The sequence below is a fragment of the Hipposideros armiger genome, unplaced genomic scaffold (assembly GCF_001890085.2).
Source record: "Hipposideros armiger isolate ML-2016 unplaced genomic scaffold, ASM189008v1 scaffold_487, whole genome shotgun sequence".
NCBI lineage: Eukaryota > Metazoa > Chordata > Mammalia > Chiroptera > Hipposideridae > Hipposideros > Hipposideros armiger.
In genome coordinates this window covers 887,867-910,613 of record NW_017731837.1, presented here as the reverse complement: position 1 = coordinate 910,613, position 22,747 = coordinate 887,867, and the positions used below count along the sequence as shown (strand labels likewise).

Here is a 22,747-nt window from a genome sequence, read left to right as displayed (position 1 = left end):
CAAAGGATAGCCAGAGAGCAAGGCAGTCTGGGGAATGCTGACCATAGAGGCTAGCCTCCTGGAGCACAGAGCCAGAGGAGCAGGAGGCACTGATAAAAGCATGCAGCACCCGCGCTATGGGAAGAGTTTTGTTTTGATTTTTGTTTTTCAATTTACCGCCCTTTCCTATTCAGCTTCATAAAACAAGCCCTTGGTTTCTCAATCGGTTTAATAAATATATGTGGCATAATAACAATAACAATTAATAATAATACATTGATGTTATGCAGCGCTTTACAATTTGCTATGCACTCTTACATACATTACCTTTATGCCACCCTCAAACAGCTCTGTGCAGCAGATAGGGCAAAGGCTGTCCTGATTTTACAGTTGAGCATCCTAAAACCTTAAGAAATGTGAGGTATGTCACCCAGAGTCATAAAGCTATCAGCAGCAGGGCCCAAACTGGAAGGTCTGTTTCCCAACAATTCAGCTAAAGTTCTTTTCATCATAGAGTGCTGTTGTGTTATTTATTCACAACGGGAGGGCAAAACTGATGTCCCCGAGAAAAAAATCATTAACCAGCTTTGTTCTAGGCACTGCACAGAACACAGAAGTAGTCAACAAACAAGACACAAGGGGAAATAGAGCGAACTTGCCCATTCCATTCTGAGGAAACCACGAGCAATGCCAGAGACCGAAGTAATTGAGTTTTCAATCACATTTTACACACCATTGAAAAGAAGGTGTTCAGTAGGATGAGAAAAGTGTTCAAAACAGGAATAAAAGTTCAGGGAAAAGAAGGAAAATATTTGAAGAGTTTTGTTTTGGGAAGCTGGGGTAAGAAGAAGGAAATCACAGTCCCTCATAATCTCCATGCCACAAAGAGACCAGAGCCCCAGAAATTGGAAGGAGTGACCCCTCTGCGTCTCACTTCCAATGCTGCCCCCACATACATATATTAAATACATCTTTTCAGAGCTTGAAGAAGCAGTCAAAAGTGACTTCTTTTTACCAAACACTGGAGTAGAGTCCAGCAAAATAGCCCATTCTTGAAATACTAATTGAGAACGCTGTACCTTTTGGAATCCACTGCAAAATGTTCAGCTACGTACACTGATAGAAGAAAGTAATGAATGGCATTTTAATAGTAAACCTCCAAACACACCCCGTTGATTCCAAATCTAGCTCTGAAATGTGTAAGCTATTCTACCAGTTAGGGTCCCATGGGTGCAAACAGAAACCAACTGGCTAATTTAAGGATTACTGGAAGGAAACTGGGGGCTCCGTGAGTTCATGGCAGACAGACAAATAAGGCTTGGAGACCATCAGTGGCCAGGACAGACATGGAGGCCAGGACATGGAAACTGCTGCAGGGATCTCAGCGCAGGTATCGTCAGGGAGAACGCCCACTGGGAGAAAGGAGAATCCCTTAGCTCAATGTTCCAACTTCCAAGAAGGACCCACTTAACCAACCTCACAGGTCATGCCCCCATCCCTAGGCTGAAGGTAGGCTCCTGAATAGGGCCCCTGGTTACAGCTCCACCAGTCTAATAACCTCAAAAGGGAATAAAGGTGCTGTTAGGAAAACAGACACAATACAGGCAAAAAAAAAAAAAAGTCTTTCTTCAATAATTCCTTAAGAATCTAATTAGCTAGCAGATCACTAATTTCTTAAGACTTTATTAATTAGTCATTGCCCACATACAGCCAAAGAAAGTGTGTGCCCTGATGCCTACAAAACTTCAACCTGACAACTTTTTACTTCCAGAGACCTCACTTCTCATATTACCTGAAAGTTATCTTTTCATCTGATTCCTAAAGACAAAGCAGAATTTGCGCTTCTTTAGTAGCAACATGCTTATTTTGGAAACATTATCCTGAACCTTCCAAAAAGAATAGACTTCTCAGAATATATAATGAATGTTTTCACAAGGATGCTAAGGCCGCTGCTGCTGATGGTGAAGTAATGATACCAAAAGGCACAGCATCAGCTAACATCTACTGGGTACTCACCATGGTCCAGGACCTGCTCTAAGCCTGTGACACATAATGACTCATTTAATCTCCACAACAACCTTATTAAGAAAACACTATTATTATCGCCATTTCACGAATGAGGAAACTGAGACATACAGGGGCTAAATAACTTGTCTATGGTCCAATAGCTAATAAAAGCCAAACCAGGACTAAATCCATGTCTAGCTCCAGAATACGAATGTAACAAAGGATTTTCATTGAAAATGGAGGAAATGGACTGTCCCGGTGTGAAAAAACTGTGAGGACCATAATTATACCTAAAGATTGCAAGGCTCTGAAGATTGATTGCTACATCGCCACTAATACCAATAATTTATGAGAAGTTTTTTCTAGGGTTTTCATGTACTGCTTTATTCCAAGATGTGGCTCAATGGTGCAGAGATATGTAAGTTATATGGCTGAAAATAAGAATTATCAACTTCTTAAGATAGTTTTTTTCTTCACTAGTGGTCAACCATTACAGAAAAATCCTAAGCAAACCAGCTCTCATGCACAGAGCTTACTCATCCCAAAGCAAATTCTCAAAACACTGTTTACCCAGCTCATGTTTTGATTATTCAAACGGGGTTTTCTCCAATTTCCCTGTAAACTTCTTTTTCTCCCTCAAAATAAACATTAAAAATTCAGCCCCAGAAGTAGCTTTGTCACAAAGTTAGGAATAACTTAAAATATAAGGTAAATCAAAATGGCTTTTCAACTTTAACTAAAGTGGTCACAGTCATGATTGCTATAATAAAAACGACAAAAAAGAACCTAAAATTGTCAAAAACATAATTGATGATGAAAACAAAAGTATAATTACGGCATATTTCACCCTGACCACCAAAGACTCTTGATGAAACCGCAGCCCTATAATTTCTCAGAATGAATTCTTTAAATTAAAATACTCCATGCAGAACAGAAATTAAACAATGAATCAAAGAACAATACTGTACAGCGGTAAGCGTATAAATATACCTAGCAAAAAGGAAACAATTACATTTTTCCATGTAAAATCTGACTCCATTGTAATGTTTCACAGGAGGCTGAGTAGGTACTTTTCCCGTTGCTTTGAACTTGGAAGTTCATTTCCTCTAACTCACTTATGGCCCACAGTGACTGGGTGGAATGAAATTAGCTACACCAAACGGGCTGGCTTTCTTCTTTCCACAAAATGAGCTCCTCCACGCAACTGCACAACTGACTTTCATGATAAATTTCATCCAACACAATTGAAATGCCACTCTGCATTTTATTTTAAGTGCTTTATCTGGCCAGCTGGTTTTATTTGACTATTGACCAGAAGTGGTACAACGGCATTCTTTTTCCATCTAGCATTAATCTTAGTAAACTTAGCTCCCTCGGAATGTCTTAACTGCTGAGAAGAAAGCAAAAGTCAGCAGGCATACAATTGAATTTGGGTACCCTCAGCACATCATTTTATTTCCTCCTGCTCTCTGCTAACTATTGCTTAGCACTTTTGCCTATAAGGGAGGACGAGCAGATGGTTAAGGAAGTTGTCCTGTCAGCTATATCTTTAATCCAAGTCTTTAAATCTCCGAATAGAAGAAAAATCAATGTTGTAAAGGCAATGTTTGTCAAGGCCATGTAATAAATACACTTACCTTTGCAGACGACTCTCAATGGATTCCCTTCTTTGCTGAGCTTCAAAGCTACAAAGAGATAAAAATCAAAGCACTAAGTTATCTGCGAGTAAAACACCAAATGTTTTCTCTCCATGCCTCTAAGTAGAATTTCCATATGCCATGGTCTGTGGTGCTAGCCAAATCAACCGTTGACAAAACTTGTGCCTCATGCCTCCCGCAAGAGAGGACAGAAAAAAACACTTATAAACTGAAAACGGCACACACATCTACCCAGAATCGCATAACACAAACCTGGCCAGATCTGCAGTCAAATCTTTTGGGATGTGAATTCAACAGAATAGGGATGGCTTATAAAGTGCAGAGATGAAAATCAAATTAAATATTATGCAGCATACTCAATCTGACCAAGCATTTATTTCTTTTAGTGTCATCTTTCTTGCACACTCTATTTCCATTTCCCTGCAAAAGTTTTACTCGGGGGAGCCTATTCCATTTATCTGAGGCACATGGCCCTCCCAATACAGATCTCACACTTGCCTCATGAGTACCCCCTTATCCTTATCCATGGGGGGGGCGTGCTCCAAGACCTCCACTGGATGTCTGAAGCTGCAGATAGTACTGAACCCAATATGTACTATGGTTTTCCCTACACATGCATACCATGACAAAGTTTAATTTACATTTTAGGAACAGTAACAGATCAACAAAAGTAATAATAAAATAGAACAATTATAACAATATACTGTGATAAAAGTCACATGATCAGGGATAGAAAAAGACAGTCCGGGGAATATAATCAATAATGTTGTAAATATTTCTTAGGGGGCCAGATGGACTCATGTCTTGTGGGGGAGACCACTTCACAGTCGGTGTAGAGGTCTGACCACCGTACTGTATTTCTGAAGCTGAGGTTGAATAATATTGTATGTCAACTATAATTATATATACATATAGTCACAGGACGTGGAGTAGAGAGTGAGAATGGAGTCAATGGAATTGTAATAGATAAGCATGATATCGGGGGTGGGAGGGCAGTAGATGGGGTAGGGGGGTTGTTACTTTGTGAGGGTGAAAAGGATAATTATTGCATTGTTCTGTACACCTGAAACTAACAATAAAAAAAAAGTTACATGAGTGTGGTTTTTCTCTCTCAGCAAACTATTGTAGCATAAATTTCTTCTTCCATCTTCAGAATTTCACAAATAGAAGATGCATTCTTACTCTAGATCTTAGAAACCTAGCATATGATTTTTTTTCTTTCCTTATTAAGTCAACAACTTTCACTTTTTGAGGCTGGCCGAGTGGCTTAGTTGGTTAAGAGCTGGCTCAAGAGTGCAAGCTCTGAGCCATAGGGTCGCCAGTTCGATTCCCACATGGGCCAGTGAGCTGTGCCTGAGCTGAGCTGCTGCTGAGCTGCCAACAGGTGGCAGGATGACTCAGCTGGTGAGAGCACATGCTCCTAACAAGGTTACCTGTTTGAAAAGATGGGCTATGCCTGCCCACAACTAAGACTGAACTCGGCACCTTGAGCTGAGCTGCCACCCAGATGGCTCAGTGGATAGAGCATGCGTTCTTAACAACAAGGCTGCCTGTTCGACTCCCGCATGGAATGATGGCTATGCCCACCCGCAACTAATTGAACACAGCACCTTGAGCTGAGCAGCATGACTGGACTTGGAGCTGAGCTAGCTGAGCCCTCCACAACTAAGATTGAAGGACAACAGCGTGGCTGTTCCCCTCTCCCAATTCCCCAATAAAATCTTAAAAAAAAACAACAAAAAAGAACTTTCACCTTTTAACTTAAAGAAAGAAATTTACGGCTTCTCTTTGGCATATCTGAATTGCCAGCATCACTCTCTTGGGCTTTGAGGCCATTATTAAGTAAAATAAGGGTGACTTGAACACAAGCACTGCCAATCCTATGACAGCTGATCTGACATCCTACTTGGTTACTAAGTGACTAACAGGCAAGGAGCCTATACAGGGTGGAGACACTGGACAAAGGGGTGATCCACGTCCCAGGCAGGATGGCACAAGATTTCATCACACTCCTCACACAAAACTTACAGATTGTTTATTTATGGAAACTTCCACTTAATATTTTCAGGCCACTGTTGACCTCAGTATACTGAAACCACAGAAAGTGAAACCGTTGATAAAGGGGAACTATTATATAGATGTGCAAGCTTAGAGGTTCAATCTCCCTTTCTTGAGGTAGCGTGTAGCCTTCTCTCAGTAGAGAGAAACTCACAAAACAGAGGAAGCCACACTTGGCATTTCATATCAAATCTTGACATGTTAAATTAAGCTCCCTGTGACCAAAACATACTATGTACAGACCACACATAATTCAACATAAGAGATGTGGTAAGTCAGGTTTGCTAAGCAACAGCAATAACTTAAGGTTTCAAGGGGCTGATTCTATAGCAGTCCACCATTACTCATATGGTGACTCCATGGTGAAAAATAATTGGAATACGCCTCATTCTCGGCTAGGTCCTAACATTTTCTAAAAGTATAGAAACCATGGGAATGGCCAATACCCCATGGTTTTCTCATGGTTCTTCCCTTCAATGTCCTAAACAACTGCTTTGGTCCTTACTGGCTATTTCCCTCCACATCCCCTTTATCCCTTTATCTCACCAGAGAGCCCATTATCACTGATGCATGATCACCAAAGAGCAAGGCTTCTGGGCTGTGAAGTAAACCTCGGAGTATTAATGCAGCAGATAAGGCCCCTCCATGGGACAACAGCGTTAAGTTTCTCCTTCCCCCTGTGTTATGTGAGTTGCAATAGAGTTGGGGAAAATATAATTTGGGGAAGATTCAACAGTATATTACATTTTGTAAAATCTGAAAAATTTATGATTTGACAACATAGAGATTGAGCTATATCCCTTTCTACTTCAAACACACAGAAATGCTAAACAAAATTTTAGGTATATATATTTAAAATTATATACATATTATATATTTAAAAGTTTATATATATGTATAAGATTTAAATTTTTACATATATATATGTGTGTATATATATATATATATATATATATATATATATATATATATATATATATCCAAGCTCAAAAGAAAGGGAGAAGACCAATATCAATATCAAAAGCTAATGAATGTAAATTTTCTAGAATGAAAAACATGAAGAAATTGATTTTTTTAAACCTTGCTATATGATGCTTATAAGAAACACATCTAAAACATAAAGAGAGTTTGAAAGAAAAAGATAGAAAACTATACACCAAGCAAACAGGAAACAAAAGAAACCTGGTGGAAATAAGTTAATATTAAGCAAAATAGATGTTAGCAATAATATAACAGAAATTTGCATTGGCTACCTATTGCTATATAACAAAATACCCAAGAATTAATTATTTAAAAATAATAATTTATTATCTTTTATGGTTTCTACGGAACAGGAATTCTGACAGGGTACAATGAGCCAGCTTTTCTGTATGTTACAATGCTTAAGGCCTCAGCTAGAAGAATTGAAAGTCGGGGGCGGGAATCATCTAAAGGCTCATCCCCTCAAATGTCTGCCAGTTGCTACTGAGGGTTAGCTGAGACCTTAGCTGGGGCTATCAGCTGACATACCTACATGTGGTTTCATCGTGTAGGTCTCATCACAACATGGTGGCTCAGTCTCAAAGGCAAGAGCTGCCAGGAAGAGTGCCAGGCAGAATATGTATTCCCTATGACCGAGGCTTGGAAGTCCCATTAACACCATTTACACAGCACTCCACTGGTCAGGGCAGTCACAAACCCCCACCCAGATTCAAGGGAAGAGAACAAAGACTCCATCACTCAGTAGGAGGAGTGTCAGGCACACTGCAGGAAAAGCACATGGGAATAATGAATGCATTGGTGCCACTACGTTTGGAAAATGCAATCTGCCACAGCGTTCTTTACAAGTACACAGGGTACATAAGCTAAAATTGACCATGTATTAGGCCACAAAGGTCATCTCAACAAATATCAAAAAAAAAGATAGCACACAAGTTCTCTGGCCACAGTACATTAAAGTTAGATATCGATTATGAAATGAGATTTTTTAAATATGTTTGAAAATTACAATCTTTATGATAGTTTCATTTTCTGAGTTGAGGCTGAACAAGGCCATTGAAGGAACGTCAGTGTATGAGGGTCCACATCAGGAGTCAACAATAACTAGTTTGGTTGTGGATGCATTGAACTTGACAACCCTGAGTGACATCTAAAAGAAATGTCCAGGTGGAGTGGACATGTGTGTCTGTAGCTCAGAGAGGACCTGTGGGGTGGTGAGTTACTTCTAAGTAGGAAGTAACTTCAGTTGTGAACATGGAGTGGTGAACGGTCCAGGGAGATAGCACAAAGGAGGAAGAGATGTGGGCCTAGGATTGATCCTTGAGGAAGTTCAACATTTGACAGTTGTGTTGAGAAGGATGAATACCATATAAGAGACAGAATAGTTTTCAGAGAAGTAAACAATAACCTTAAAGTGCCACGGAAAGGTCAAGTGATAGTACTAAAATGCCCACTGTGAAGGTTATTGAGGAACTCAACGAGAACTGTTTTGTGGACTAAATGAGACAGAATTCAGTTCGGACTTGGTTAAGAAATAAGAGGAAATCATTAAAAATGAAGACTGAACAAGGACAATCCTAGACACGTCTAGGTATGAAGGGGAGGAAAGAGAATAGCAACTGGAGAAGGAAAAAGGACAGGAGGGTTTCTTTGTATAGTTTGTAAACAGAACCTGAGTATGTGTCAAGGCGATGAGAAGATCCAGTTGAGACAAAGAGGCTGAAAGCAGAAGAGTAGAACAGGTGCTCAAGGTTCCCAGGATGTTGAAAGGGAAGGGTAATGGGACTGGTCTTATTCAGAGCTTTGGTCTCTCACCTTAATCATATAAGGCCCTGTGATGCATATAATAATGCATACTACTGTCTTAAATTATTACTTGCTCCTGTGTGTATGTTTTACCACCTTAATTAGTGTCTACACTATTCAAAACCTATGCCCTTTATGGTTCAAACCAACCTCACCCTGCCCATGCATTGTGAGCCCAATTCTATACCAACACCAAATAGTCACTCTGTAAAAATCAAGTCCAAGTGGATTCTACAGTCTTTGTGTACCTCTCTAGTCCCTGTATATTTGTCCTTGTATGTGTGTTAGGTGCCAGAAGTGAGAGCAATTCAGGATGAGAGAACTCTTGTTCCAGTGTCCAACGTACATGTCTCTGGACAAAAGTCAGGAAGAGCCACTCAAACTAGTCCTCTCTTTCCCATGTTTGCATTGACCCGAAAATCCAAGGGCCTAACTTCTACAGGTCATGAAAACATTTTCACTTGCAGCTGCAATGCATTCATTATACCACTTTCCACTCCCCTCATGTCTAACTCATCCCATTTTGTTCCAGAGCAGACAGACTCTATAACCTTCACATGACCTCCTGCAAGACAGATTAAATTTAAATGAATCCAAATAGGTTTAGGCTTCAGCTGTCCTAAAAGACATAAACATAGAAGCAGAGCAGTGCAGGCCAATAACACACTGATTTTTCCTGGTGGTTTTTCAGAAGATAGCCATCCAAAGAACATTTTACCAACCCCAAATCCCTCACTCCATTATCCAGCACCCAGCTCCCTTACAAACCAGTATGAATTTAAACAAACATTTTTCTCAAACACAGAAACCTCTTTTGATTGCGATTCATCTCTCCCAATTGAACCCCATCTCTGGGAACTGTCCAACTGTACCTTACTTAAGACAACACTGCCCTGAACAGAGGTACCCCCAACATTGCTGCATGCTGTAGCCCTCACATGACTTGATGGCCACATTAAGAGGTTGGTTATTGACCTTAAGTCTTGAACAATTACGTGCACATGTAGGAGAGAAGTCTGTTCACGCAGGAATGAAGACAAGACACAAGAATGAAGACACTGAATAAATTCAGCCCTCTTTCTGGTTCTTATGCTATGTTCAGTGAGCTGTTACTGCAGACAAATTATTTCAACAGTCTTTCAAATAATAGCCAATTTTCAACCAAGAGGAGATTCTTAAAACTTTTTTTCTACATGTCTGTGAAAGCCAGGCAGTTGAAAACATAGCCCTGGTTAAACTAACTGATGATAAATGAGTATTTTAAATGCAAGGAATTATTTGACAATCCACATACTGATTTAAACCCTCACAAGAAACAGCAGCAAAGACCCCAAAACCTGACCCTTCTCAAATTTATTCCTACAAGTTTTATTTCATTTTATATGTATTTCTTATAGAATATTTTCAGAATTTGTGAAACTCTGATATATAGAGTTCAGATGGGTTATCAAAATAATTCTTAGTTTTGTTATTCACCTGGAAAACTGATCAATGTTGCCAAAATTATGCAAAAATCTGTCCAATGGACCCTAAGTTCAACAAAGATACAGACCACATTTACAATATTCCTTATTGAATCCACAGCCTCTGACATATAACATACGAGGCCTGACAATTTCGGGAACTTGTTGCAACAATGTTGCTAACCTTTTTTTGATATCAGAGGAATTATTCATTATGAATTTATACCAACTGGACAAACAGTTCACCAAGTTTACTATTTGGAAGTGCTGAAAAGGCTGCATGAAAAACTTAGACAACCTGAACATTTTGCCAACAATTCATGGCTCTTGCATCACAATGCACCAGCTCACATGGCACAGTCTGTGATGGAGCTTTTAGCCAGTAAACAAATAACTATATTGGAACACTCTCCCTACTCACCTGATCTGGCCCCCAATGACTTCTTTCTTTACCTGAAGATAAAGGAAATATTGAAAGGAGGGCATTTTGATGACATTCAGGACATCAAGTGTAATACGACGACAGCTCTGATGGCCATTCTAGAAAAAGAGTTCCAAAATTGCTTTGAAGGGTGGACTAGGCATTGGCATCAGTGCATAGCTTCCCAAGGGGAGTACTTAGAATGTGACCATAGTGATATTCAGCAATGAGGTATGTAGCACTTTTTCTAGGATGAGTTCGCGAACTTAATTGTCCAACCTCAGTGCACTCAATAAAATTGATTTAATGAAGGAATATTATAAGTTTGCATTACTATGAAAATGGGAAACTGATTGAGAATTCTTAAGCTCAGGTTAGTTTTGTTTTTATTTTTGTACTTGTTTTTGTCCTGTTCTTATTTGTAATCTAGGCTTTCATAAAATGAAAAGATCTTTCTCTATGGAAGCCTATGATTCTGTGGCCTTAGATACAAAACACACACACAAACACACACTTGCAACACAGCATACTACCACCACACCTGTTTGATGCTGTCATATTTACCAGGCATTGGAAAAGTAAATTTGCCAAGTAGCATGAGCTCTGAAAATTCATTAGGTGACATCTAAGGAGCAGAATACCAATCAGCCAATAATTAGCATCTTAAAATTCACAGTTAGAGACAAATCAAATTCCATGAAATCTCGTGAAGCATGACCCTGACCAAGTTGGCGACATCTCAAGGATCATGACCATGGCTGAGTTGGTGACCTCACTATGAGGAGTCAGTGGCTTTGTCTGACCAGCCAGACAGGACTGAGAAGTACCATGGCGAGTCTAATCCCAGGGGAGACACTCTGACAATGTGACATTTACACAGGATGCCCTAATGTGGCCCCACTATGTTTTCTCAGAATGAGATGACATTTCAAGTCAAATAGCTCTGCTCCCAACAGCACAGACCCTCCCCAAATTCTAATATAACCTGAATTTGAGAAAAAGAGGGTCATCTCAGAGGGAACTGAGGTTGTGTAGATGCAATGTTAAAATAATCAATTTTTAAGGAAGGTCAAGACAGATATTTGGTGTTTCACCTCATTTGTTATCATCTATCATTACGTCAAATAGCCTGAGTCTGAAAACCAGCTTTCATTTGAGTAAAATCCTGTTCCTGGAGCATCCCAGACACTTTTCAATGAATGCTAAAACCAGTGAGAAAATTGTGCTACCAAGAGGTGTGGAGTGACCGCCAGTGTGCCGTGTCATCACCAGACCCCTGCTGCCTGGAACTGCTGTCCACATACAAGTCCATCCAAGGATGTATGGCCACTGCTGTTACTGCTGCCTGCAGCTTATCTAAGGTCACCTTTCTTCCATGGCTGATTCATTCTAAAGAAAGAAACAGAGAGGCTGGAGAACACTGACTCCCCATTGCCTGCGTGACTTGGGGAAAACATTCTTGAAAGGAGTTCAGACTGGACTCCAAGGAGACTGCCCCAGCCCTTGGGGTGAATGCTCTGCCTCCACGTGCGGCCCGTGTATGCCTGTGGGGAGAGCTCCACCCAAGCCAGGCCCCCACTCCACTTCAGGGTCAGGCAGCAGCCTGTGCTGCTCCTGGTTCCTGGCCTAATGCTCGGACGGCCCAGCTACGTCACTGTGCAGAGGGAGCCTGGTTGTGCCCTCCTCTGAACTCTCCATCTGGAAGATTCCCTGGTCTCCTTCCCTCTCATTTTTAATCTGACAGACACTGCTGGACAGGAAAGCTCAGAGCACATCAAAGTTCATCTTCCCTTCCCCGCTTCTCAGCTGGCATCATCACAGGGGCAGAACGAGGTTGGCATGGACCAGGATGCGAGGAATTAAATGAGGGTCCCTGACCACTGGGCCACATTAGTCCTGCCATCCAAAGTCTTAATTAGTCCTTCTCTTCCTGGCACATGCACTGGCCTTTGGAACCCAGAGAAGAGGCCGGAGAAGATGCCCTGCTCACAGCGAGTATTCAACAAAATATTGGTTGAGAATGGCGACCGCAAATGCCCACTGCCTCATGGCTCTGCAACAACAGTCAGTTCTGAGGTCTGGGCCCCAGCACAGGATTTCTGCTCCCCTTTCTAATGCAGACAGTTCTAGCAGCATTATTCTGAATGATGCTCAGCCACCAGCGCCGTTTGGAAGCAAAATGATCTTAACAAACAGTGGCAGACTTACAGACAGGCTATTGATCCTGGGGACCAAAACAAGAGCTATAAAGAAAAAGAAAAGATTGACAGCAAATGGAACAAAGAAAAAGAACACTGCAGAGAAATTGGGAGGACTTCAGGGCTAGATACTCAGCTCTACAACTCTGCAATGAGCTGTGAACCTAACAATGGACTCAAGAGTGGTAGCAATGTGGGGGACATCACAGAGAGGGACAGACAGCAGCATCTGTCCCATTTTGATGCTGGAACAGACTCAGGGCGAGCAGTGAAATGGACGCAACAGTAAGTAACATCTCAAAGGTTTCAAAACACACTGAGTCTTAATTCTGTCCTGTTTTGCACCTCTTAAAGTACAGTGACACACCAAAATTTACTATTTTTCTAAGAGGAAATTGACAGATACAATGGAAACTCTGAATACATTTTTTTCCCCTCTGCATTCATTATCTCTGGCCCTTATCCACGGGCTTATTGCAGACTAAATTGGATTTTGGATCACTGGTACTGAGGCGCTGCAATTAATTAACAATAGAAACATAATATTTACATCCAGGCCTAACAACATCTGACATTTAAACTATTCTGCCAGTCGGGAAAATTCCATTCGACAAATTTTCATTTTAATGAACATGACAGGCCACAGTTTACATGATAGGCCAAGAAGCAGAACAGACTTGATCTCTTGGCATGTGCTTTCAAGGCCTGGCTGCAGGGGAAACAAGCTGGGAGGGGGGGGGGGGGGAGCTGTCAGAATAACAGAAAGACCAGATCCCCAGTTCCACCCTGAAAGACCAACGACACACGTCCCCCAACAAAAATCCTATTATAAACCTGTCCTTGTTAACCGTGCGAGCTCAAAGTTAAACACGACTGCCCCTTATGACCCACGGAACAATTTTTCTAGCTTTGGGGCTGCTGACATTTTCTTTGGGGTACTAAAATCCCTTAGCCCTTCCTAATTAAAAAGTGATAAACGTTTTGCAAGGCATCCAATAATGTGCAAAGTACACAAGAGTTGGAACTGATGCAGCTTTTTCAATTGGCACAAGACTGGCCTTCAGTGTTTTGCCAGATGGTACATCTAAGTAAGTCCCCAATTCCTGACTCAAGTGAGGGGCACTGTCAATAAGAGGCTGAAGCAGAGACTCTTTCAATGCTATCTTACTTTGCATTGTACTAACACCAATGGGCTATCATTTTTGCTAGCTGAAACTTTCACAGCTGAAGAAATATTCATCTTTCTGTGACTCATTATTCAAGCCAACAGAAGACAGTACAGATGAGGAGGAAAATTTCTTCCCCATAAGAACCATGTAAATTTGCTGGAAACCAATGTCAGAGACCAGCTCTCCTAGCCTGACTTCCAATCACTCCTCTATGGGTCACTGGGCTAAAGGCACTGATGAGAAAGTGTGGATTTCTCCAAACCTAACTCCACTACCCCAAAAATGTGGATGTAAAGAACACAGATAAAAATGAAAACTGCAAAGAGAGCAAGGAAACTAGGGGGAAGCTTAATACATGTGGGAAACAGTCAGCGAAAACTAACAAATTGTCAAGGAGCCCTTGTTATTGGAAAGGACATATATTTCCAGTTCATATATCTAAAACACTCTTTATCCTTGTCTTCACATCAATTCAAAATAATGTAGACCAAGTTCCACTTTAAAAGTAAGACTTATTTGGTGTGGAGATTACGCAAAAATTTAAAAATAGAATTACCATATGACTCAGCGATCCCTCTCTTGGGAATCTACCCCAAAAATCTGAAAACATTTATCCATAAAGATATATGTGCTCCGATGTTCACTGCAGTTTTATTTACAGTGGCCAAGACATGGAAACAACCAAAGTGTCCTTCAATAGATGATTGGATAAAGAAGTTGTGGTACATATACACTATTCTGTGGAATACTATTCTGCCATCAGAAAAGATGAAATAGTGTCATTTGCAACAACATGATTATTATGATTATTATGCTAAGCAAAATAAATCAGAACAGAAAAAGTAGAGAACCATATGATTTCATTCATATGTGGTATATAAAACTGAAAACAATAAAGGAACAAGGCAAACAAATGAAGAAACAAAAACTCATAGACACAGACAATAGTTTAGTGGTTACCAGAGGGTAAGGGGGGAGGGGTGTGGTAGATGAGGGTAAAAGGGATCAAATATATGGCGATGGAAGGAGAACTGACTCTGGGTGGTGAACACACAATGTGATATATAGATGATGTATTATAGAATTTTATACCTAAAACACATGTAACTTTACTAACAATTGTCACCCCAATAAATTTTAATTAAAAAAAGAAAGTAAGACTTATTTGAAATATAAGTTTTCAGTCAATTCAACATGTATGTAGAGTATGAACACACATATACACACAAAATTATAATAACAATCATGTTTGAGGGCTTTATATGCTTTCCCTCCTATATAATAAATAACACTATGAGATAAGTACTATTACAAACTCTATTACACACTGAAGAAAGGACAGTTAGAGATAACTGACCTCCCTTAGAGGTGAAATCCAAGGTCGCCGACAGGTAAGTGGCAGAGCTGTAGTGTGAACCCAAGTCCGCCTTCCCTCCAGAGCCTATACTCTACACAACACAGTGGCATTTGATGGCATTCTCAAGGGAGACAGCATGGAAGCATTGATTTCTCTTGGCAATAGTCAAAATATCTTAAATATCAGGTATAAAACATTTTCAGCCCACCAGATGCTTATTTAATTTTGAAAAATCAATTTTTGTGGAGCTGCTATGAGACGTACTTTCATGTTTGTTAATGCCTGGTTATATTATTGAAACAGTAGAGGCCTTATAGAGAAAAGATACATGTTACAGTCAGGAAGAAAAACAAGATCCTACCTGCACTGAATTGAAAATGTTTGCAGACCACAAATGAATAGAATTTGTAACTTTAATACATCTTTTCAGGAGGCATATACTAAAATGGTCATATCAAATTCAAAACACAAAGACTTAACATGCTTATTGTTGTAAACAAAGGCATTTGGTTAAATGAAAGTTCCATCAAAGCTTCATAACCAAATTCAAGTGAACACAAAGTAAAGGGTTATGTACTTTCTGCGGTTTCGGTAATAGCTAATCTAATCATGGTAAATGGAGGGTATTGTTGATTCCTTTGCTTCTGTTTCATAAATTAGATAAAGCAACCTGGCAGTTACAGTACTTTAGAATTTTATTCAACTAAGTGATTTTAAAGTTATCTTAAAATACAAACCAAGTCATGACTTGAATGATGGCCGAATTGTGTACCTTGCTCTCTGTCACATTAGTACTTTTGACCAGTGTTAAGTAAAAAGCTTCCTATGAACTAAAACTATTCTATAAGGCTCAATATATATCTACAAAACTGACCATTAGAAGGTAGTGTCACCAGTACAGTATTATCTGATATTCCATTTCACCAAGCTTGTAAAATATAAACTATTAGAACAGTCAAGTGTTATTTCGTATGATTCAAAACTCAGAAACAGTGGAATTTTTCTGGGTAATGATTTTTCATAGCACATTTCCTATTTTTTACTCCAGTTTATTGATCTGGAATACTGAAACACTTTCTTCCCTGGCTAAAGAACACGCAAAGCCTGTGCCCTGGGTCCTCGGGGACGTGCCTCCAAAGGCAGTGGTGGTAGCATCTCATCAGGCAGCTGAGGAGTGATGACACGAACCAAGGCATTTTCCTTAGTGAAAGAATGTTCTAGGGGAATCGTGGGCCTTTTGATAACAGGAGACACTTCCCCAGCCTTTGCACTTGGAGACGAGGCCCGACACCTGCAGTTCTGAGAGCCAATGAGTTGCCCTTCGCAAAAGCAGTCTATTTTCCTGCGTTCCCCCCTTGTGCCCTGATGTGGTCACTTTCAATTACCCCGATAGCCAAGCAAGAAAAATATCCCTCTCTCCATATTTCATTCACATAATAAGAATCTGTAAGCTGTTCTGTGTGACAGATGAGGACTGCAAGATGAAGCAAGTTGTCCCGCTTGTCAGCCTCCAAGAATCCACAGCCATGAGATACAATCGTGATGACATTACTGGAGAAGAAGTGGGTCAAATACATGGTCACTGTAAAACAGAATGTCAACTATTCTTTCTACTACGGTAATTTGATGCAGTGGTATACCCCCCCCCACCACCACCACCACCACTGCAAAAAAAATAAAAGAAAAAAAGAGGCACTTGCTGCTATTAGCATACAGAAGCTTGCAAATGTATACACAAACACAAATGTAAATTGTTAAAACTACTGTTCCCATAAGCCCTTAAATGCCTTTTTCAGCCTCTGAAAAAGTTGATTGAGCATCTACTATGCACCAGACATTGAAATAGGTGAAGTATTGAAAACAGACACAGCCCCCTTGCCTCATAGAGTTTATAGTCTGGGGTAAAAGACAAACATTAATAAGCAATTAAAACTGATGTAATGACAGCTGCAAATGAAGTGCAAGATACTCAGGAGGATTGTAAGGTCAAAACTAACCAAGCAGGGCCGGCAGAGTGGCACGTTGATTAAGAGCTGGCTTGGGACACCAGAGGGCCCCGGTTCAATCCCACATATGAGGGCTAGTGACACTGCCCTCCACAGCTAAGATGCTGAACAACAGCTCAACCTGGAGCTGGGCTGCCTTGAGTCTCCGGCAACGGCATACCCTGCAGCCCCTGCTGCAGTGGGTTGCCATGGGCTACCGTGTGTAGCCAGCAGCCAGCGTGAGCGGCCATCAGCCGCAGTGAGCAGCCGTCCAGAAGCCGGTGACTGATCTGCCTCACCCGGGAAGAGTGCAATGATGGTGCCAACTTGGACCAGTGAAGCAACGTCCTCCACAACTAGACTGAAGAACCAAAGGACAGCAACTTGCCTGTTCCCCTTCCCCCAATTCCCCAGTGCTGTTCCCATCCCCTAATTCCCCAATAAAAATCTTTAAAAAAAAAAAAAAAAACTAACCAAGCATAATGGGTCAGAATACGTTCCCCTGTGGAAGCGACATTCAAGCTAAGAACTAGCAGCCAGATAAGAGGTAAAGAGGGAAAAGAGTACCAAGCTGAGGGCCTTTCTCTTCAAATGTTTCCTTTAGAAGAAGCCAGAGCCTCAAGATGCTGTACAAAGTATAATGGAGTAAATAGAGCCATGAAGTCCACCACTGGGAGTTATTATCTGTTCCTTGTTTTAACCCCTAGTTTAAAAAATTAATTAAAAGAAACATTTTAAAAAGCACTGGTATGCGTCCATCCATTCTTGCCACATGAGGACAAAAGTTAATCATAACCACATCTTCTTACTGATCTAAATATTAAGGTAGATTTTTCTTCTCAAGAAATCTAATTTATCCTGACTGTACTGATTAAAACCCATGGGTTATTTTTAAAAACATATTTTGACAGCAGTGAAACTAACAGCACATACAACACCAAGAGCATAAATTTGTTCAGGGTATAAGTACACGAATATTAATACAAGCAGTTGGTAAATGTGATTTACAAAAAAAAAAAAAAGGCTACCAGCTACATGCCACAATGGGTGGAAATTAAGAAGAAAAAAGTTCTCTACTATTTGGTTATGAAAATCCTGATTTGTTCTTGCAGAAAATTGTTTTGGATCATCATACACCTTTCTTACAGCACACAACTTTTTTCCAGGTGTTCAACAAATTGGAATAGAGAAGGGAAACTGGATTTATTTATGAGTATGCTTGTCCCTTCTACTAAACACCAGAGTGTGATGTTTGGACTTTTTTTTTTCCCCAAACTCAAAATCCATCCCCAGAACTCAAAAATCAATAAAACTGCATTAGCATAACTGAGGGCTGAATTTGGCCCTAAAAACTCAATGATTGAGTAGGGATACTAGCATGGGGAAATTTTGCTTTTAATATCGTTAGCTAATGACCACCAATGACTTTAGCAGTTGCTCTAAAATAAACACAACCTAGGGCTATTCTAAAAAAATATAGCATGCAAACAATTAGAATTAATAGTCCCATTCTACCCTGTTACTTAGACCTTATCTAGAGTTTAATCTGGAAGGCACATTTTAAGAGGAAGACTGGGCAAATTAGAAGTACCTACAGGAGGGCAACTGGAAAGAAGGGCCTGGAGGGGGGTCCTGAACTTCACATAAGGAACAATTGAAGTACCCAGGGAGATTCAGCCTGGAGAAAAGTAATGAGATACAAAAAACTGCCTTCATATGTACAATCACTACCGAAGCCATTCTGTTTTATTGAGCACTTGCTCTGTGCAAGGCAATGAAGACACAACACTACGCAAGGAAGTCCCAGTCTTTTATTATCATGTGGGAGAGGAAATGGACTTTATCTGCAGCACTTCACAGGCTATAGAAAAGCAGAGCACAGATTCTAATGTCAAAGCCTCTAGTGGATCGACTAGCAGCCCCAAAAAAGATATGTCTCGGTCGAGTCCCTGGAGCCTGTAAATGTGACCTAGTTCAGAAAATGGGTCTCTGCAGATGGAATTAAGAATTAATTCTGGGGGCCGGCCAAGTGGCTCAGTTGGTTAAGAGCATGAGCTCTGAGCAACAGGGTCGCCGGTTCGATTCCGACATGGGCCAGTGAGCTGTGCCTGAGCTGAACTTCTGCTGAGCTGTTAACAGGTAGCAGGATGGCTCAGCTGATAAGAGCATGTGCTCCTAACAACAAAGTTGCCGGGCTCAACTCCCACATGGGATGGTGGGCTATGCCCGCCCGCAACTGAGACTGAACACAGCACCTTGAGCTGAGCGGCTGCAAGTGGCTGGATCGCAACTGGACTTGTAGCTGAGTTAGCTGCGCCCTGCACAACGAAGATTGAAGGACAACAACTTGGCTGTTCCCCTTCCCCAATTCCCCAATAAAATATTTTTAAAAAATAAAAAGAATGAATTCTGCAGTTAAGAATCAAAGGTGAGGTCATCCTGGATTATCAAGGCTTACCTAACTGCAGTGACTAGTGTCCTTATAAGAGAAAGGCAGAGGGACACTTGAGATGGACAGAAGAGGAAAAGATACAGAAAAGGTCAAGTGAAAGAAATAGATAAGAGGCCACAATCCAAAGAATGCCTAGAGCCACCAGGAGCTGGAAGAGGAAAGGAAGGATTCCTCCCTAGAGCCTTTTGAGGGAGCATACAATGGGCCTGGCGCTGTAACATGCAGTTCCTTTAAAAGTGTACAGAACATGATTTTTCATATAAGCCACCATCCCTCGGATAAGAATGGAGAGGATGCTCTTTACCCAAACTATTGGGTTGTCAGAAAAGTCATGACACATTTTTGCAACGAAAAACACAGAAAAAATAAGTCATGACTTTTCCGACAACCCAATATTATAGAACATGAAAATATCTTCTAATCGAAGGTAGGGGAGAAGGACAAGCCACTGGGCCTTCAAAAGAAGATAAATCTATCTTTGCAGTTCCCTCCCTTCTTGGATTCAGAATATTTCAGACACTGCCAAGTCTACCCTGGGAGGCAAAGTCAAAATGTCTGGCAGGCCAGGCAGAAGGTCTAGGAGATTAAGATATAGCTGCCTACTCTATTAGGGGCATAGTTACGGGGCCAGAAAATTGTGGTTCACTTGGGCCTGGTTTGGCTGAAAAGACACAGGTTTCAAATAAGGCGAGGCAGGAGAATAAATAAAACTGGAATATTCACATAATAGAACATTACACAGCAGCAGTCGAACCAAATAAAGTACAGAACAGTGTGTATTGTATGTTACTTTTTTTGTAAGAAAGGAATGAAAATAATATATACATATTTGCCTGTGTGCATTAAAAATACTGAAAATCTGTAAAAGAAACTAATAAAAGTGACTAACCTAAGGGAAATGGGGGCAGAGATAGGGCTAATGGGACAGGAGCAGGAACAAAACTTCATTTTATACCTTTTTTGTATTGTTCTGATTTTTAAACCAGATGAATATATTACCTACTCAAAAAAAATGAAGTCTATTTAAAACAAAAAACTAAAACAAGGTTATAATAACACAAATTTATGGTAGTTTAAAATGGTACATCTGAAGAGGGCAATTTGATGATATACATCAAGGACTTTAAAACTGGCATTTCCTTGGACACAGAGACTCCACTTCTGAATTTACCTGAGGAAATAATGAGAGAATTGTGTACACACACACACACACACACACACACAATGTTCACTACAGAATTATTTGTCAGTTAAAATTTTGAAAAAATGTACACGTGTAATAATAGCAAATCAAAGAAATTATGGAACATTCAAACAATTGAGTGACATGCAGTTGTTAAAAATTATACTATAAAACATATACTTGAAGATATACAAAAATATTCATAATGCAATCTTTTAAACCATTCATTCATTTTTCAGTAAAATTTTAAAAGCATCTACCGGATGTTAGGCATAGAGATGGATGCTGATTAAAAAGGCCAGTTATGAGGCAGTACATAAATGAATAATCCCACTTTGGGGGCATTTATAATTAAATGAGAAAGATAAACACCAAAATGACAGCAATGATTACCAATTGGTCATGAGATTATGGGTGAAATATATTTTCTATAATGATCACATATTACTTCTGCAATATGAAAAAAAAAAAGCACCATTTTTTAAAATCAGGTTAACAACTCCTAAGGTCAAAAATGTGTCTCATTCATCTTTATTCTCTCACCCATCGCTGACTCCCTGAATACAAGCCTGATGCCTGCTTCCGCCACAGCCTTCCCATGACCATGGAGAAAAGGCCAAGAACACGACAGATACATGCTCCTTGACACCTCTGAGCTGCTGAACTAAAGCCATAGCCAGCCACACATTTCTAGATTTCTTCTTTTCTGAGAGAAATAATCCTCTATTTTTTTAAACCACCATAAGTCGAGTTTTCTGTTACTTATAACTGAACGCATTCTGCTCTGACAAAGTAACATACTAAATAGCACAGGACATGTCAAGGCTGGTACCGGCAACCCAACATGTTTATTTTGACCAAAAAGTAGAGCCTGAAGACTGATGTTGTTCACTGCTCCACTAGCTTCCGGCTCCACTGTCTTTTCTCTGAAGTTCCTAGGAAACAGCCCAGGAGCAGTGGGGGTTCTGGGTGCACAGAGCAGCACCGCCTGCAGTAAGAACAACTAGGGAGCTACTCCTCCCTATGGCCCAGCATTCCCACTTCTGAGAATGTACCCTAAGAAGAGAATCATGGATGTGATTATGCATATATGCAAATATTCTTCATTAATACATATTGGAAACAGAGGTGAGGAACATAATGTTAAACAATTGGGATAGGTTAAAAAATAATTGCACAGGCCGGCCAAGTGGCATGTTGGTTAAGAGCTGGCTTGGGACGCCAGTTCTGAGCAGCAGGACCCCAGTTCGGATCCCACATGAGGGCCAGTGATACTGCCCTCTACAGCTAAGATGGTGAACAACAGCTCAACCTGGAGCTGGGCTGCCGTGAGTCGCCAGCGGCGGCATAGGCTGCAGCCCCTGCTTCAGTGGGCTGCCATAAGCTACTGTGTATGGCTGGCAGCCAATGTGAGCGGCCAGCAGCTGGTGTGAGCTGCAAAGAGCTGCCATGAGTGGCTGTCCAGAGGCTGGAGACCGATCTGCCTCACCCGGGAAGAGCACAATGCTAATACCAACATGGCCAGAGAAGTGGAGTCCTCCACAACTAGACTGAAGAACAAAAGGACAGCAACTTGTCTGTTCCCCTTCCCTGGTTCCCTAACAATGTTCCCCTCCCCCCATTCCCCAATCAAATCTTTAAAAAAAATAAAAAATAAAAAACATAATTGCACATTTTTATAGTGGAGTACTTTGCAGCCATTAATGACATAGGGAAATGATGAAGGAAAAATAGGTAACAAAACAATATGCAAAGTGTGATCCCAATTTAGAAAAATAACAATAAATATACACATGTAATTTTTAAGAAGATGGAAAGGATATACACCAAAATACTTATCAATAGTACTATCATAAGGGTGTAGAATTGGCAATGTTATTTTATTTTTGAGAATTTCTGTCATTTTTCTAAATTTTCTAAAATGAATTTTTCTTATGTAGTTGATTAGAAAAGTTTTTTTTTTTTAAATAGCACCTTCTCATAAAATAATCTGTGCCCTCTGACCAAGATACTGGCCTCGATACCAACTTTGT

General features: G+C 40.4%; 1 long non-coding RNA gene across 4 annotated transcripts in view; it reads right to left on the bottom strand.

The window, feature by feature from the left end:
* The window catches only part of LOC109395834 (uncharacterized), a 469,770-nt gene that overhangs the window by 431,077 nt on the left and 15,946 nt on the right, over positions 1–22,747 (bottom strand). For all 4 annotated transcript variants that reach the window (XR_002126734.1, XR_002126736.1, XR_002126733.1 and 1 more), the window contains exon 2: positions 3,624–3,671. This is a non-coding gene — a long non-coding RNA (uncharacterized LOC109395834). The remainder of the gene's footprint in view (positions 1–3,623; positions 3,672–22,747) is intronic.